Source organism: Aythya marila (genome assembly GCF_965140915.1).
Source record: "Aythya marila genome assembly, chromosome: 8".
NCBI lineage: Eukaryota > Metazoa > Chordata > Aves > Anseriformes > Anatidae > Aythya > Aythya marila.
The window spans coordinates 30,952,532-30,960,826 of record NC_139049.1 but is presented as its reverse complement, the minus strand read 5'-3'; positions in this window follow the sequence as shown (position 1 = coordinate 30,960,826).

Genomic DNA, 8,295 nt, shown 5'->3' with positions numbered 1-8,295 from the left:
CTCCTCTCCTCTCCTCCTCCTCGGTGGTACCGGAGGGGTGCTGCAAGGCCTGCTGCTGCCTTCCCCGGAGCTCGGTGGCCGGCCCGAGGCGATGCGGGAGCTGTGTCCCTCATGGGGGGGCTGCCCCGCAGCACGGAGAGCTCTGAGGGGGGATGTTAGGAGTCGCTGGGAGCTCTTTGGCTCTGCGAGGTGCTTATCAAAGGCCGGGCGATCTCCTGATGTGGCTGATTTAGGGTTTAAAAGAGTGATTTGCTTCCCCCCGCAGTTGGGGAGCAACGTTGAAAAGGCTTGAAAGGAGCAGCTCCTTTCAAGGAGCCCCAAAACGCCAGAATCCAAAAATAAAATGTAGCCATTGTAAGCCCCTGTGGATTGCAAGTTAAATTCACTACTTGTGGATGACACGGAGCCTTGATTTCAGTGATTAATGACTACAGTGTCTGCAGGCTGAACAGAAAGCCGCTGTGTTGTGGTTCTTGCTGAAGTGCTATCCCCCTAGCTGAGCATCCCAGAGATTCAGTGCAGACCAGACCAGATCTCAATAAACCAGGCTTTATGCGATGCAGGGGAAGAAAACAATGTTGAATGAAAGTTTTGTACCACACTCATAAAGGGAAGAAAAAAAAAATTCCCCTATAGCAATTTAGTTATGCTGTGGTAAAATGAAAAGTTAGCAACTGCTTTCTGGATTTCCACAAAACACATTTAGGAAGCTTTTTAGCATGCACAGTATATATTACTAATGACCAGTAAAAGTTCCATTTTTAACTTTTTTCCATTCTTGAATAAGGTGAAATTTATTTCTGTACGTTTAATGTAAAAGATTGTAAGGCTGCTAATAGTTATAACTCAAACGATGACTTGTATGTACTGTATTCCTTCCATTGCCTCACATCACAAACAAGGGTGAAGAAGAAAGGTAACCTCCAAGAATACACGATGCTGTAATGCCAGATATTTTACAGCAACTGAAAAACATTCCTGTGAAATCGTTTTGCACCTTTAACACTTATCATCTCATCCTTTTCTTTGCCAATAAAATACCGCTCCTGACATTTCCTAGCCTATCAAGCCTGCAGTCTCAAAAAAAGAAAGATTTGCACCACTTCATCTTGGAGAGCTCTTCGTAATGTACTTTCTTGGTTGGAAGTGGAACCCAGGATGCTTACGTTCATTTGTATGAGCTGCATTTTGTTCTCACGTAAAAGCAGGATATCAGAGGTAGGGGCAAGAGGGACTCAACTGAGTTTCTGCAGAAACAGGAGCTGTCACCTTACAGAGTAGCCACCTGGACATTTCTCTCTGTGACCACCTCCAGTTCCTGCAGAGCAACACCACTTCGTGCCGTACTGCTTTAATAAGCAGCTCTCGGGGGGATAATTCACCCCAGTGCAAAGCCACGGTGGCCAAAGTAGCCTGTGTAGCACTGTGTGCAGGAGCTGTGAGCCTCTGCAGGTCTGATCTAACCTTCTGCACTTCATAGGCCACCACCATTTCCCCCTGCTCAGCACTGTGTGTCTGAGAAAAGCATATTTCCCACAGCCACCCAGTCTGAGTCAGGAGACAGGACACCAGAGAAGTCACCACCTGGTAGCCTGTTCCTCTGGTTGCTCGCTGACAACAAGCAAATATGTACGTAAGGCTCCGATGTGAGCTTGTCTGACTTCGGCTTTCAAGCAGTGTTTCTTATTGTGCCCTTCCCTGCTGAACAAAAACTCTAACAGTATTTAACATGGTAATCAAACCACAGCTTAATCCTCTTTCTGGTAAAATAAACAGATCAAGCTCTTCAAATTCCTTATACATGGCATGTTCTCCAGTCTTCAAACATATATTTTGCTTTTTTTTTTTTTTTTTTTTCCTAGGCCTGTCAAAACCTGTAAATACATTTTACAATATTTGGGCTGCAAAACTATTTCTAGTATTCTGATAACAGTCTTATCAGTTCCATAAATTACATTGCCACTCTCACTCCCTGCTTCCTATTTGCACAGCTAAGGATGACATTAGCCCTTCTTTTGGCATTTGAAATAAAATTTTTAGCTTCACACAGGAGCACTGAGTAGAAGCAAGGTGATTTTTTTTTTCCTCTGTATGCTGCCTTGTTCAGAGAATCACACATAAAAATTCTGATGAAAGTTATGGAGTGTGAGGGTATAAATGTGAAAATCTACAGTGAGGTTGAGGTCAGAAACCCTTCCATATATTCTGTATTTAATCTCCATGTTCTAGGTTCAGGTGATTCCCACATTTCCTTCCTTGCAAAATACATCTCAACCTTGAGAGTTTCATATAGTTTGCACTCGAAGAAAACTAATAATTCTTGAAATAACTGTAGCTTTGGCTAGTGAATTCAGTGCCTATCACTTCTGGTAAGGAGTTAAGTCCTTGATCGTTGGGTTTGGAACATTTAGGAACATCACCTCCAAGTTCTGCTTAACTAAATGAGCACTGACTGTACATATCACAACAGGACAAATATAATGGCTCTAATCCTAAAAGAAAACCTTGTCTTCTTGACTACAAGTCCAAGAAAATGAGAACCTTGCTCTTAGCCCCCCGCAGCCTCCAGGCAGCGTGCAGTACCTTTTAGCTCCCTGGCAACAAGACCATCCACCAGTTGCTGTTTTGGGAACTCCGACTGAGCTCTGAGGCCTCCCAGCGGATGGCAGAGCTTCCCCTGGTGGAGGAGGACCTGGCCATCACTGCCATGGTCCTCCTCTCTTCACAGATCTCCTGCCTTCTGACATCCTATCGGAAACAAACGCTGATAGCAAAGGCTGATACTGGGAGGATGAAATTAAGAAATTTCTTAGAGCTCATGCTGTGATCATATCGCAGGCTGTGTTATTCTTATCTTCCTCTCCCGAGTCTGCCAAGCCTACTTCAAGGAGTCGTCCATGGCATTAAGATATTCCACCGACCCTGAGAGCTCATAATCTGCACTGCAGCTGAATGCTGAAAGCTGTGAGCTTTACTGGTCCTATACTGCTGCATTACTCACCAAATACCACTCCTGAACACAAATATTTCATTATCGAGAAGCTCTAAACATCCTAAAAGGCTCAAGGCTCACATATTGTGACTCAAGTCACAAGACTGATACCCTGCCAGCCAAGAGAAAGGATTGTGTGTGACTTACACAGACTAATACTACATGATCAGTGCTTTGGCCATGCTCTGCAGACTTGTCTCAAACCTTCAGACACACACAGTGGCAGGCAAATCCTGAATCTTTATCCCTCCTGGGGGCACACCAGGTTATCCAGGTGGTGTTCACAGCCAGGCCCCCCCGTTCCTGTATGAGCCCACGGGGAAGCTGCCCAGAGGCCTCCTACAAGTGCCTCTCCCTGAGGTAACGCTCAGAGCCCAGCACAAATTTAGGCCAAGGCATACAGACGAAACAGTTTTAATGGCAGCAATGAACTGATTTCTTCCTCAGGAGGTAGGAGGGAGGCATCTGTTCTCATTCTCCCTCAAGTCGCTTCACGGTAAAGCTTTAGGCCCTGGGATCCCACTGCCTTCCACACAGGAATTGGCAGGGAAATTACTCAGAGGCTTCGAATGCTGTCTGGAGGGGAACATCTATGTCCCAGTAATGGGCCTTGTTCCTCCACCGTGTTCCTCTCACCCTGCCGGTCAGCGGCCTGCCGTCTGCTGACAAACCCCAGGTGCCAGCCATGTGGAGGCCACGCGCAAGCGGTCGGCTCAGGCAGCAGTGTGAGCAATTTTGGATGTGTTGTTGACACGGAGCTCTCGTTTACCGGGGTCTGAGTAATGTTTTTCATCGTCAGCCCCATTCTGGTGTGTGATGACCTGACTGATATTAGGCATGTCTTCATCACCTCTCACGCTGCAGCCTTGATGTGAGTGGAAAGGGAGCTCGCAGCACTGCCAAACGCCACCTCAGCACCACCAATAATCACCCTAAGCTCTAATTGCCCATAAAACCAAGTGCAGTGCTCTCACCTTGCTATCACTCCATGCTCCGAGCTCACCGTAGCCAGAAGGTGACCCAGCAGGATGAAGGGCACCACTGACACCATCGTGGCTGGCAGCCGGAGGAGGGATGCTACGGCTCTGTGGTCAGCAGGTAGAGCTGTCACAGGACCAAATCCCAGGATATGCACTGAAACAAGGCGTAAGTGCCATTAAATATCACCACTTACTGCTTCATGAGAAGTGTACATCTCTTAAGCTTTGCTTTCTCTACAACAACAACAACAAAATAGGGCAATGTATATGCAAAAGAGGATGGGAAATATCCCACCTACCAAAATAGGCCACGCTGTTGCATCCATATTTTTTTTTTTTCCTCTGAAGAGACTAAGAGAGATAAAAAATAAGCTGGCAGATGCTAGTCATTTTGCTTAATGCACTCAGATACCTTGGCGATAAATGTGGTGGGAGAGCTTGTATAGAATAGAATAAATGGCTTCAGCGAGGTATTGTCAAAACAGTAAAAAGAAGATATGTTTCCTATTAAAATAGAGAGGGAGTAAAAGCAAATGTGTTTTTGAATGAGGACGGCTGGTATTAGCAATGCTAAAAATAAGGGGAACACAGCCCTTACTTCACTGCCAAAAAGAAAAAGGAAAATTTTCCTGTCTCTAAGGTGAAATTACTTCCCTCCCCCAGCCGTGCTGTGCTGCTTGGTTAGCTGGCGTCGCACCACGAAGGACACCGCTGGCAGAAAGGTTTCTCAGTTCCCGTGGCTCCTGTGCCCTCCACCATCCCAGAACTGCCACTGAGGAGGTGCTTCCCATCCTTTTCCTTTGCAAGACTTTCTGTGATTCCTCCAGAGTTCCTCTTCTCACCAAAAAGATGACCAGGAGATGTCTTGCTACTGCCAGCACCACGTGGAGAAGGCGCCCAGTGCCTCACCCTCTGCTGCAACCAACGTGGCCTTGTCATCTCCTCTCTCCCCTAAAGGCCTTGGTACCAGCAGGGGAAATAAGGTGAGAAGTGATGGGAGGCTGCAGACAGGTGGGAGATTTATAGGGCAGCATGGAAATAGGGTGAGGAAACAAATGCACTGAACTCAATAAGAGACCGGTGAATTAATTCGTTGGGCACAATTAATGAGCGTTTGTGCTCCCATCTCTGCCCTTCCACTGCAGCTGAAATAGCTGAGGAAGCTCTCACATATCAAACACAGGGGAATAGGATGGGCTGCAATGGCTGCTGTGATCCTGAGATGAGGCAGTGAAACCTACCCTCCACGTTTAATACCGGCAGAGTTGCTGCTTTTGCTTCCAAGAGCTGAGAGAAGACAGGCTGAGCCTGATTCCCGATTCCCAGGGCAGGCAGGTCTAAATTCAGGCAGCCCCACCACCCGGCACACCACCTGCTGTAGGAACAGATCACCTAGGTTTTCTTATGAAAAACAGCAGCAGCTTACTAAACCTCTGAAGCTCATTTTATTAATTTAAAAGTCTTCTAACATGCATTGCAGCTCCTAAACAGAGCCTGGTTTCTCTGCAGCCCTCAAGCAAAGCTGAGGTCAGGGTGCAGCCACGAGAAGCCCTCATTTATCAGGCAGCATTGCTGCATGTGTAGCTCCCAGCACTCAGGATGCTAGGTAGGGACATTGGCCAGGGGTGGCACAAAAGGTTTTGTCCTAATCTAAGGCCAGCGAGGGTAATTCCACTGGTGACCTCTCCTTCTGAAGGAAATCTGACTCTAAAATTTGGTTCTCACTGCCAATGTAATGTTACAGCCTCTATAGACCAGGCTCTACAAGGGAGGTTGGGCACCGGGGGAATTCATAGCCTTGGGGCATCATAGACATTAGCTGGGAAGAGCTGGATGCTGTGTAAATCACACATAACGAAGCAGAAAAAGACACCAGCAGGAAGGTGGATGATTTTATGCCTTGTTGCCTTTATGCCCCAGAAATGCTGGATGTTCCCATTCATTCACATCAAGGTTCAGCAGCTGCTTTCGTGATAGGACCAAAAGGCACCACTGCCCCCGAAGGATCGGCATTGATTTCACCAGGGAGGACAGGACGAGACTGTTTCCTTCAGGCAGAGTATTTAGCAAGGAAATAGAAAGGATGCCATTTATCCAGCGCTCTGCAGCTTTTCCGCAGCCTTCCTTGTTTACACTGCTGCGTACGAGCACTTCGAGCACTTCGCTCCTCTTCCTCCCCCTCAGCCTCCCAGTGTTCGCTGGCAGGGCTGGCAGGCACCGAGAGCTGATTCATTCAGCCCAGCCCTACAGAAAACCTAAATCCCTGAGAGGGTCAAAGTGAAAAGTGCTGGGCGATGGTCGGGGTGACAGCCGGCAGCAGGAACCTGCTGCTGGACATTAATCCTCCGGGCGAGGGCTCCCTGGCTGGCAGCCCAAACCCAGCCCAGTTTGTGAAACTGGGGGAGGGCGGGCTGCTCTGTTGGGTAGATGTGGAGGAATTCTGTGAAAAAAAATAGCCACCAACAGTATTTTTCAGCTCGTCTTGCATAAGAGACGAGGCTGGAAGGCCCCTGTATTTTACAGAGGAACCAGCTAAAGATCCCTCTAATAAACTGATCTGATCACAAGCAGTACAAGAAATAAAGCCCTGATATTAAAGCTAGCATTCTTCTTCCATTGGAAAATGGTTGATTTTGCAAAGTGTCTGTATTCCAGCCACTTAATGTAAGTAAACCATATTTTACATGGAAGAGGAGAACAGATTTACTTTGAAACTGATATCAGAGGGCCAACCCTACTATAAAACACAGACTAAGATCTTTTATCCTTAGCAGATACCTGTTACAACCACAAATTTCGATAAAACTCCACCCCAGTCGTTCAGTGGGCCGTGCTTTCCCCACACCAACTGATGCAGTCCCAAAGGACACTCCTTGCACAACCCATTTTCCACTGCACAGCACGGTTTTGCCAGCTGCACCGTTCCCTTGCCCAGCTCTCAAAACCCCGGCGGGCACGCTGCGAGGAGCCTGCTCTCCCTGCCCTGCTGCGAGCAGGGAGCTCCCAGGGGCCCCTCCAGCCTCGGTTATTTTACGATTCTGTTCACGCAGTATTTTTTCTGGCACGGTGTTTGCAAAATCACCCACCCAAACTGGGTATGTATTCATCCAGATCATCTGTTCTGCGTGCCGTTTCCTGACGGCTGCCTAGGAGAAAGCACTTTGAGGGATCTCAAGTAAATAAATAAATAAATTGGCTATCACATTTTGTCAGATTTAGGCCTGATCTGTTCCACTGAGGCCCCTATCGCCTTTGCCATTCCTCCAGGCACATTCCCAAGCCTCCATCCCGAGGTCAGCCGTGCTCGGGTGGGACCAGCAGGGCGATGGGGCTGCAGAGAAGGCTCAGGCAGGGGCCGTAAAGACCTGAGACTGCCCTCAGCACCCTGCCAGGTTGTCTCACTGCCCTGCAATGTAATTCGTGGTCTTGGATCATTTATTGCGTGGACTTATTGCCAGGAAAGGATTTACACCTTCCCTCGCCTTGCAGAGCTCTTTCTTTGCTCCCGATGACAGCAGCCACATCACCGTCTCTCTATCCGCTGCACGAGGCACGTCCAGCAATATCAGCCCATCTCTCACACTGCCACGGGTACTGAAACCAACACCTCTTCTGCAGGCTTTGGCTTCCTTTTCCAGGTCTTGCTCTGCAAGCGTGAGCCTAGAGTGATGTCTGTGACCGGGCCGGCGATGCCTTTCATCACAGAAGTCCATGAGGTGTCCAGAGGAGAGGTCCCCACCATGTCACACCTCCAGCTCTCATTGTGTTTTCATCAGCCCTGAGGAACGGGTGGCTCCAAGTTGCCCGTTAAGGGCCACAATTCGATTTGTAGCAAATTTTGCAGTGTTTTTCCTGAAAGAGATAAATCCAGCAGCAGGATGCACGCGGCCCTTTGTGCCGGCTGCCACCGCTCTCGTGCTGCTGAGCCCTCTCTCCAGTTGCTCATCTTGGCTGCTGACATATTGATGCTCTCCCTAGGAATTGTTTTTTCCTCTTCTGGGCCTTTAAATGCCATAAACAGGGCCCGAGCCAGTCGCAGGAGTTTGCTGTTACCTGCCCTGTACCTGCTCTGCCAGGGACCCCGTGCAGGAGCAGGCAGACACACAACCTGCAGCTTCAATCTGATAACGCCCAGCAAAGTGATTTTCCTGCCTGTCAGGAGGGTTACAAAGATAAGGTCTTATCTGGCTTTCTCGTCTGCATCTCGATTTTTTTACTGCTAAGATTTAGAAAAGCACCTCCAAAAAGTGTGCCTAATTCAGGCAGGGTACAGCTGCACTCACAGCAACAGTTTTGCAAAATAATTTACTAGACAGGTAACTA